Here is an 8,687-nt window from a genome sequence, read left to right on the forward strand (position 1 = left end):
GTAAGCTGTTTTAGAATTCAGAAATCACTGTACAGAAAATAACATTGGCTTTAAGGTATGATACCATGTGTATAAAGCTATTCCCAATTTTTAAAAAATTTTGTTTTTAAGTAAACTCTATACCCAACGTGGGGCTTGAGCCCACAACCTTGAGATCAAGAGTGACATGCTTTACCAACTGAGCCAGCCAGGTGCTCCTATTCTTGAATTTTGTTTAAACTTTTCTTTTCGTTTTGTTTTGTTTTTTAAGATTTTATTTATTCATTTGAAGACAGAGATCACAAGCAGGCAGAGAGGCAGGCAGAAAGAGAGGGGGAAGCAGGCTCCCTGAGGAGCAGAGAGCCTGATGCGGGGCTTGATCCCAGGACCTTGAGATCATGACCTGAGCGGAAGGCAGAGGCTCAACCCACTGAGCCACCCAGGAGCCCTAAACGGTTTTGTTTAGGAGCATGTTGATGGCTCAGTGGGTTAGCAACCAACTCTTAATTTAGGCTCAGGTCATGATCTCAGGGTTGTGAGCCTGAGGCCCATATAGGGCACCATTGTCAGCAGAGTCTGCTTTAGATTTTCTCTCTTTCCCTTCCTCTGCCTCTCCCGTTCACTCACTCTGTCTTCTCTAAAATTAAATAATCTTTTAAAAAATAATAATAAATAGGGGCGCCTGGGTGGCTCAGTGGGTTAAAGCCGCTGCCTTCGGCTCAGGTCATGATCCCGGGGTCCTGGGATCGAGCCCCGCATCGGGCTCTCTGCTCAGCGGGGAGCCTGCTTCCCCCTCTCTCTGCCTGCCTCTCTGCCTACTTGTGATCTCTTTCTCTGTCAAATAAATAAATAAAATCTTAAAAAAAATAAATAAAATAAAAAATAAAAAAAAATAATAAATAAATGCTTTTGTTTAGAAACTTCCAAACAATAGCACTCATTTGTTTCAAGTTGTTACATATTTTGTCTGCCTGATCTGAGTTTGGGATCCTTACTCTTCTCTTCTGAATTGTTGGAATTTTGCATACACTATACTATACACTATAAATACACTATATTTATTTATTTATATACACTATAAATAGCATTGCCCATCAGAACTACTGTCCTTTCTCTTGAGAATTTTGAAGCTATTTTGACCATGTAAAGCCAACAGTGTCATATATCATGGAACAATTTCTGATCTGTCGAACATGTAAGAGGAAGACAAGTTGCTTGGTGTGCAGGAAACCCCTTTACACGTAAGCAGCCCAGTTCTCTCTCTAAATAAAGGTGGAAGGAGTGCTGGGAGTTCTCATGTTACTTGAGGAGGCACGGGGGGATCACCTTTCTTCTTCACGGTCACAGGTAGCCCATTGACCCAGAAAGGGATATGGGAGGCATCCCCCAGTGGCAGAGCTCTGCCTCCCAGTGACTATGCTATGGGCACCAGAGCAGGTGAAAGTGTATTTGACTCTCCAGTCCACTTGCTTTGTTAATTCCTGATGCCCAGGCTGAGATCAAGAGGCTTTACCATGCTAAGCTGTGGCCTGAAATTCAGCCTCCCTGCTCTGGCCCAGAAGATTTCTGACTAGTGCTGGGTCTTGCATGGCCTCAACATTTTCTGGGCTGTTCCCATATCACACAGCAACTTTGACATACTGTATGAACTCTAGGCTGAAAGCTTTCCCCCTAAACCTTCTTTCAAATTTGTTTCTGCTTTCCCAACAGCTGACCTCATTCATAACTTTTTTCTTGTTGCTGGCATCCCTCCTTCATCATGACTTAAATTCACCCCCTTGATTATGTTGCTTCCAGCTGCTTAAGGGGAACACCTTACCTTGCCCTGCTCAACCTCCTTATCCTCTCAGGTTTCTGCAGGCAAGCCCTTGCCGTGTACCCTGAGTCCCCCAATGGGACCTAGACAAATAAACAGGAGATTTCCAGAGACTATGTTCAAGAACAATTCACATAATTGGTCACCTCCAGTATCATAAGGAAATATGACAGTGAACTTGTCACTGCGTTTGTTAGCATGACATGATATTCTGACCCCTCAAAAGTTAAATCTCATTTCAGTAAATTATAAGGAATTGTCAAAATTCTTTTGCACGGTAGGAATTGTGTTGTCTTGAAACAAACTTGTTTTAAATATGAATTGCTTTCCCAGCACCATAGATTTGTTTAAAACAATCTTTCTGTTTATTTTACTTGTAGGCTGTTAGAATTTTCTTACACACATGCCAGATACTAATTATAGGGATGTTAGATAGTTGATTTTTTACTGCCTTTTTGTGGGATTAAAGAAGGGCGACCAGCACCGCAGTTTCCTTCTTATTTGTATAGAATCCCCTACTGTGTAATCCTTTCCAGTACAGAAGTCACGGTAGTCAAGGAAGCCATCTTCCTCTTCCTGGAGGTTTCCATTTAGGCAAGAGACCAAGACTCTCTTCAGAAATTACTCTTGAGAAATGCAGGTCATCTGAGAATCATTCAAGGTGATTTATCTGAGGAATTTATCTTATATATTTTTAAATATTTTTTTTGAGGGGGGGAAGGGCAGAGGGGGAGAGAGAGAGAGAATCTCAAGCAGACTCCCTGCTGAGCACGGAGCCCAACCTAGGGCTCTATCTCACGACTTTGAGGTCACCACCAGAGCCAAAACCGAGAGTGGGATGCTTAACTGACTGTACTACCCAGGTGCCCCGAGGAATTTATCTGAAACGAGGAAGGCAGTTGTCCTCGTGTTCTGTCCTTATCAATATCAATTTCTTCAGACTTGTAAAGCGCATCGTTTCGCAATGCTTTGGGGGATTATCAGAAAAACTCCAACACCACAAAAGATCTGAGTGACCAGAATGGCATCCCCACTATCTCCTGTGTTGTTGCCTCTTGACAGGTCTTTGCCCTCTTATCTGGTGGCAGCTACATGAACTTTTGATAGACTCGATTCCCTTCACCATCATGGTAAGCAGGACCGCCCAATCTATGTGTAAATTAGGAAAAAATGATCTTTCTTCAAGACACTTTAGGGACATCTGTCAGAAAATTGTTACAATACACTGATCTTATTAGAACAAGACACTTGACTACCTTAAGCCCAAAACTATTTGACATAGCGTGTATATGATTCCATATTGAAAAGAGAGTCACTACTGTGTGGCAGACATGACTATAACCTCCTTTTGAATTTGTCTCCCAATGGCATGAAGGGTCCCAAGTGGCTAAGAGGATATAGTCGTTTTCAGTTTAGCGGAACCATAATTGTTTACCTGGCAGAAGAAATCTTGGAGTACTAAGAATTCAAAATCAGGGGGCAACTGGGTGGCTCAGTGGGTTCAGGTCATGATCTCAGGGTCCTGGGATCAAGCCCCGCATCAGGCTCTCTGCTCAGCAGGGAGTCTGCTTCCCTTCCTCTCTCTCTGCCTCTCTGCCTACTTGTGATCTCTCTCTCTCTGTCAAATAAATTAAAATAAAAAAAAAAGAATTCAAAATCAGCAGAACCCCATGCAGGAAGGAAAAGTGGACCATTAGATTTAGTAGTGAGAAGTGCCATTGGATTTAACAGTGAGCGGTTTCACCCATTCGTTCTCAGGGCCATATATTATATCACTATTTCTCTCTGGTTCAGAGGACATACCGCATCTACACATTACCGCCCCGGACTGGCACAATGTTTCTCCCTGAGCTACATAACTGAATATTCAATAGGCTTTCTGCTAGTCTGTAAGGCAAACTGCTTTCAAGTGATGTCACGTGTGTGACCAGCGATCCCATGGGTATTAGTATAATGCCTTATCTCACTAAAAATTATTACATATATATATGTATTTTTTTTGACAGATACGGATCACAAGCAGGCAGAGAGGCAGGCAGAGAGAGAGGAGGAGGGAGGCTCCCCGCTGAGCAGAGAGCCCCATGTGGGGCTCGATCCCAGGACCCTGGGATCATGACCTGAGCCGAAGGCAGAGGCTTTAACCCACTGAGCCACCCAGGCACCCCTAAAAATTATAATATTAAAAGCAATGTTTTGAAAGAGAAGTTGCGAATGAGTCAGGCGTTCAGTACATCTATGGACTATGCTACACTGCAGGTGTATGACAGTCAGGAAAAGCAAATCCAATCCAAAATAAGTGTCCATAATGTGAAGAAATGTAATCAATGGGACGCCCAGCACCTTTCTGGTCTCATGAGACTTGGGTCCCACAATGGAGGCTTCCATCTGTTTCCTGCAAATGTCAAGTTGGACATTCAGCAGTAATAGCAGGCAGGCCAGCCTTGGGGAGGGGAAGTCCGAGTAGCCAAGCCCGTGCTTAGGTTCTATGCACGGTAAACCGCTTGGTTTATGACCTCATTGCAGGCATAGAGTATCTCGAGGAATGTCCGGTTTTATCACAAACATCTCATTTACAATGGGAGGTTCATGAATGGAGTTTATCAGGACAGGTGTTCAACCCCTCCAGGAACTGATCACAAGCCAAAAGCTGTTTCTCAAAAGAAGAATTCTTACTCACTAAAGAGGGTGTGCTTATGCTCAAACATCCTTCCTTCCTCTCTCCCTCCCTCCCTTGCTCCCCCCTTCTCTCTCTCTCTTACTCTCTTTCTTCCTTTCTTTCTTTCTTCCTTCCTTCCTTCCTTCCTTCCTTCCTTCCTTTCTTTCTTTCTTTCTTTCTCTTTCTTTCTTTCTTCTTTCTCTTTTTCCTTCCTTCCTTCCAAATTATTTATTTATTTGAGAGAGAGAGAGAGAGAAAGAGAGCATGAGCTGAGGGGTGGGGAGGGGCAGAAGAAGAGGGAGAAGCAGACTTCCCATCAAGCAAGGAACCTGATGTGGGGCTCTGCCTCAGGATCCTGAGATCCTGACCAGAACAGAAAGCAGACGCTTACCGACTGAGCCACCCAGGCACCCCCAGTTTAATGGAATTTTCACTGGGTGTAGACAATGTTCCAGTCTGCTGTGGGACTTTTGAGTCATTCACTAGGTCATAAAGGTCAAATAGCAGAGCAGCCTGACGTGAAGCTTACCTTTCCTAGCCTTCTCAGATCCCGGGTCTTAGTCAAAATTTGCTGTCGTTTGGGCCATCCTATGAATGACTCAAAGAAGCACACCTGTAGAATACGTTACTTGAAAAATTCAGTGAGGCTGATGGAGCATTATGCCTTTCCTCTATCGCTGTCAGATGCAAGGTATGTTAACTTGCTCTTCATATTGACAAGGAGATCCCCATGGACTTCAGACGGGTGAGAGGCCCCTCTCAAGTCATTGCTACGTGCTATTACTGGCTGTTTTCAGCAGGAAACAATAATATATTAGATCAGCATGATGCCCAGTGAAAAGATGGGAATATCAAGGACCCAATGGCCAATTGTGGCACACAGTTCAAGAGCTACGGTGTGCCTGGAGCGCCTGGGTGGCTTAGTTGGTTAAGCATCTGGCTTCGGCTCTGGTCATGATCTCAGGACCCTGGGATCAAGCCCCACCCACATGAGGCTCCCTGCTTGGCGGGAAGCCTGCTTCTCCCCTCTACCTCTCCCCTCTCTGCTCGTGACCTCTCTCTCTCTCATGTTCTTTCTCAAATAAATAAAATCTTAAAAAAAAAGAGAGAGAGAGCTACTGTACTTCTGAGACCAGATAAGCAAGCTGGTGCTCCTGCCAAGTGAAAAGAACCTTCTGATTTTATTTATTGAAATAGCATTTTTGAGATCAACAGATATAAAACAAAAACTGTCCTTATTTGCTCCAGTAAAGAAATTATATCTGGATTGGCCATTAGAATTTGGAAAACGGATTCGGCCAATGATAATCAGCTGGATAAGGATGTTCAGGAAACATTTGGGAGACTCCAGTGATGTCCGCATAGGTCAAACCAGCTACCTGTGCATCTTCTAAGTCTTGGAAGGTAGCATTTAACTTTGTATTTCCTCCCCACCTTTCCCAGCCTCCTCCTGAGGATATGATATGGGTTTTGATTTACTTTCTGTTGGGGAGAGGGAGTTAGAAGAGTTTTCCTTGGTCTTTTCTACCATAATAGCTAAGGTAACCATATAATCTATTGTTAAAACCAGTACATTTAAAAAAAGATTTTATTTATTTATTTGACAGAGAAAGAGACAGCAAGAGAGGAAACACAAGCAGGGGGAGTGGGAATGGGAGAAGCAGGCCTCCCGATGAGCAGGGAGCCTAACACAGGGCTGGATCCTAGGACCTTGGGATCATGATCTGAGCTGAAGGCAGACGCTTAATCAACTGAGCAACTCAGGTGCCCCAGGAGAGGGAGTCTTAAGCAGACTCCACACCCAGCATGGAGCCTGATGTGGAAGATAGATCTCAGGACCCTGAGATCATGACCTGAGCCTAAATCCAAGAGTTGGATGCTCAACCAGCTGGGCCACCCAGGCGCCCCCACTACCTGATCTCTTTCAGCCTCCACACTAACCAGTGAACCCCACGAATGAGGATGGTCTCTCCCCATTCCCGGAAATCAGTGTTAAGCTTAGAGCCAATGTCCAACAATCCCTGAGAGGTCTCAGTATTTGCCATTGCCCACTGCACTGTCAATCTGGTACATGAACACTTTCCCTTGTGGAAAGCAGGAAAGAAAATCCCGGAACACACTAGCGTATTACAAGGTGCTTTCCTAAGTGCATCGGGCCTCATCCCAATGTGCTAGGAATGAGTGTGTGTATAGACTCACGTCTGAGAATTGGGGGAAAAGCTGAGTCTGCTGTGGGAGCTGAAAACAGGCCTCTTCAAGCCCAGAGGGGTGTTGTTGTTGTTATAGAAATCAAATAGAACCTCCATGGGCTCTTCTCCAGGGACTCTAATTATAAGCCTGGAGATTATCAGGGTTGGTGGAGGTCAGCACACGGATTCAGATTTCCCTAGCTTGATAACTTCCTCAGGTAGGGTTCTTACAGGTGCTTCTCCAAAGAGGAGAGAGACAACCCTCTGAGACATTCCATTCCTTCCAAATTTCTTTATTCCTATTCTCATAGATCCAGTCTTTTTCAATCTGGCTCTAATTTTCACACAGGAGACCGAGAAGAGCTGAGGATTCAGCTGATACTACTCAACAACCCACCGGATCAGATTCTGTATTTAATTCTGGCCAGCAACTTAAAGAGATAAAAGGTTTTGTGTGTTTATTTTATTTATTTATTTATTTATTTATTTATTTATTTATTTATTTATTTATTTATTTTTGGTAAGCGCTGCTATAGGAGTTTGTTTTCATTCACTAACCTCAAGTGTTCTGGAACCAACTGAAACAACCATTTCATCCAATTTTTCTCAATCTCCTAATCCTAGGTTAAACCTGAGATTTGTGGTCCATACTGGGACACTTTGGAGAGTGAAATGGGCACACTGAAGAAAATTATACTGGTGTAAGAAGCATACAATATCCAGGAGACACTGGACATAGGATCCCTCAACTCATGCTCTTTAGACTGTCCTATGGCATTAGCCATGTGGTTGCCCAAAGTCTTATTATCTTCAGTAGAGATTTCAATCCAGATGATAATTTGATTCAATCTGAATGAAAAGGTTGCCAGAGAGGCATGCCTTAATACTTGCTTACTTTGATTTTAAGTCCAAGCGTACCAAATAACCAGTCCCAGACTCTCTGCCTTTCCATCAGGATCTATTGCTAGAAATTTCCCTATATTCACTCATCTTACAATTTCTTATCAGTTAGGGTATTAGTATCAAATGATATCTAACAGAGAGTGTCTTGGACTGCCTGGATTCCCATTAAGTAACTGTTCAACTTAAAGGATGGTATATTCTGGACTGCCCAGAAGATGTGATGTAGGGTCATATAACTTTGGTTATATGGCCTCTGATACCAACATCAGATCTACCACAAAAATGGCAGAACCGCTCTCATTTAGTTATATTTTTGACATCTAATTACTATCATGTGTTTTAAAGGAACATGGCCTAATTTTAAAAAAATTTACACAAAGCATTGGCTTTCTGCATTAATGAGGGCATACTACTCAGTTATTTAAATGTGTTTTGGCCAAGGCAATATATCTGGGTAATTTGTAGATGCAATTGCATGGTTTAGAGCTAAAGCTTTTGTTTTTCTGTTTTGCTTTCACTACCTAGACAAAAAGAATGATTCCAATGTGTACAGTAAGATAATAAAGAACAATGCCAATGGAATCACAAATGTGGCAAAAAGGAATCATTTTCACACTTTGGAGGAGAAGGGAATCACAACCTATCCTCTGGCTCTAGAACAGGATTTCCTCATCAATAAGTGAAGAACTGAATTTGGTGAATTATCAAGAAAATTCCAGCCCCAGTAATTCTGTGAGTTTATAAAACTCCAGCATGGAAAAAATATCTGAAGAGCTAATCATTCGAAGTAGAAAAGGAGAGTTATTGCAATTCATTAAAATAATGTGCCTACAAAGCTCAGGGTGTTTTTTTCTGCTTTTGTTTTCTCATGCATACAGGAGAGGTGGACGGTGGCGGGGAGGGGGTGGAGAAAGAGCTGTCAGGCTTATTCCATGCTTTGGCAGAAGGAAGTCAATGTAGGCGTAGTTCAGGAAATCACTCTGTCACCAGTCTGGAAGGTTCTGAAAAGAGGTGCTTGACAAGAGAGTGAGCATGCTGAAATAGACGGAACCACCCATATGGACACTGCAGATTTCAGTTTGGGTGTGGTGCTGTTGGCTTTTTCCTTTTTGACGTGGATTACACCCTTTCCAGGCCAAGTTGG

General features: G+C 43.1%; 1 long non-coding RNA gene across 1 annotated transcript; it reads left to right on the forward strand.

The window, feature by feature from the left end:
- The first annotated feature begins 2,882 nt into the window (after window positions 1–2,882).
- LOC308343658 lies at window positions 2,883–8,316 on the forward strand. The gene is made up of 3 exons (XR_013966891.1): window positions 2,883–2,925; window positions 6,990–7,087; window positions 8,069–8,316. It is a non-coding gene; the product is annotated as an uncharacterized lncRNA (long non-coding RNA).
- Window positions 8,317–8,687: the final 371 nt, after the last annotated feature.

The sequence above is a fragment of the Martes martes genome, assembly GCF_963455335.1.
Source record: "Martes martes genome assembly, chromosome: 5".
NCBI classification, from domain to species: Eukaryota; Metazoa; Chordata; class Mammalia; order Carnivora; family Mustelidae; genus Martes; species Martes martes.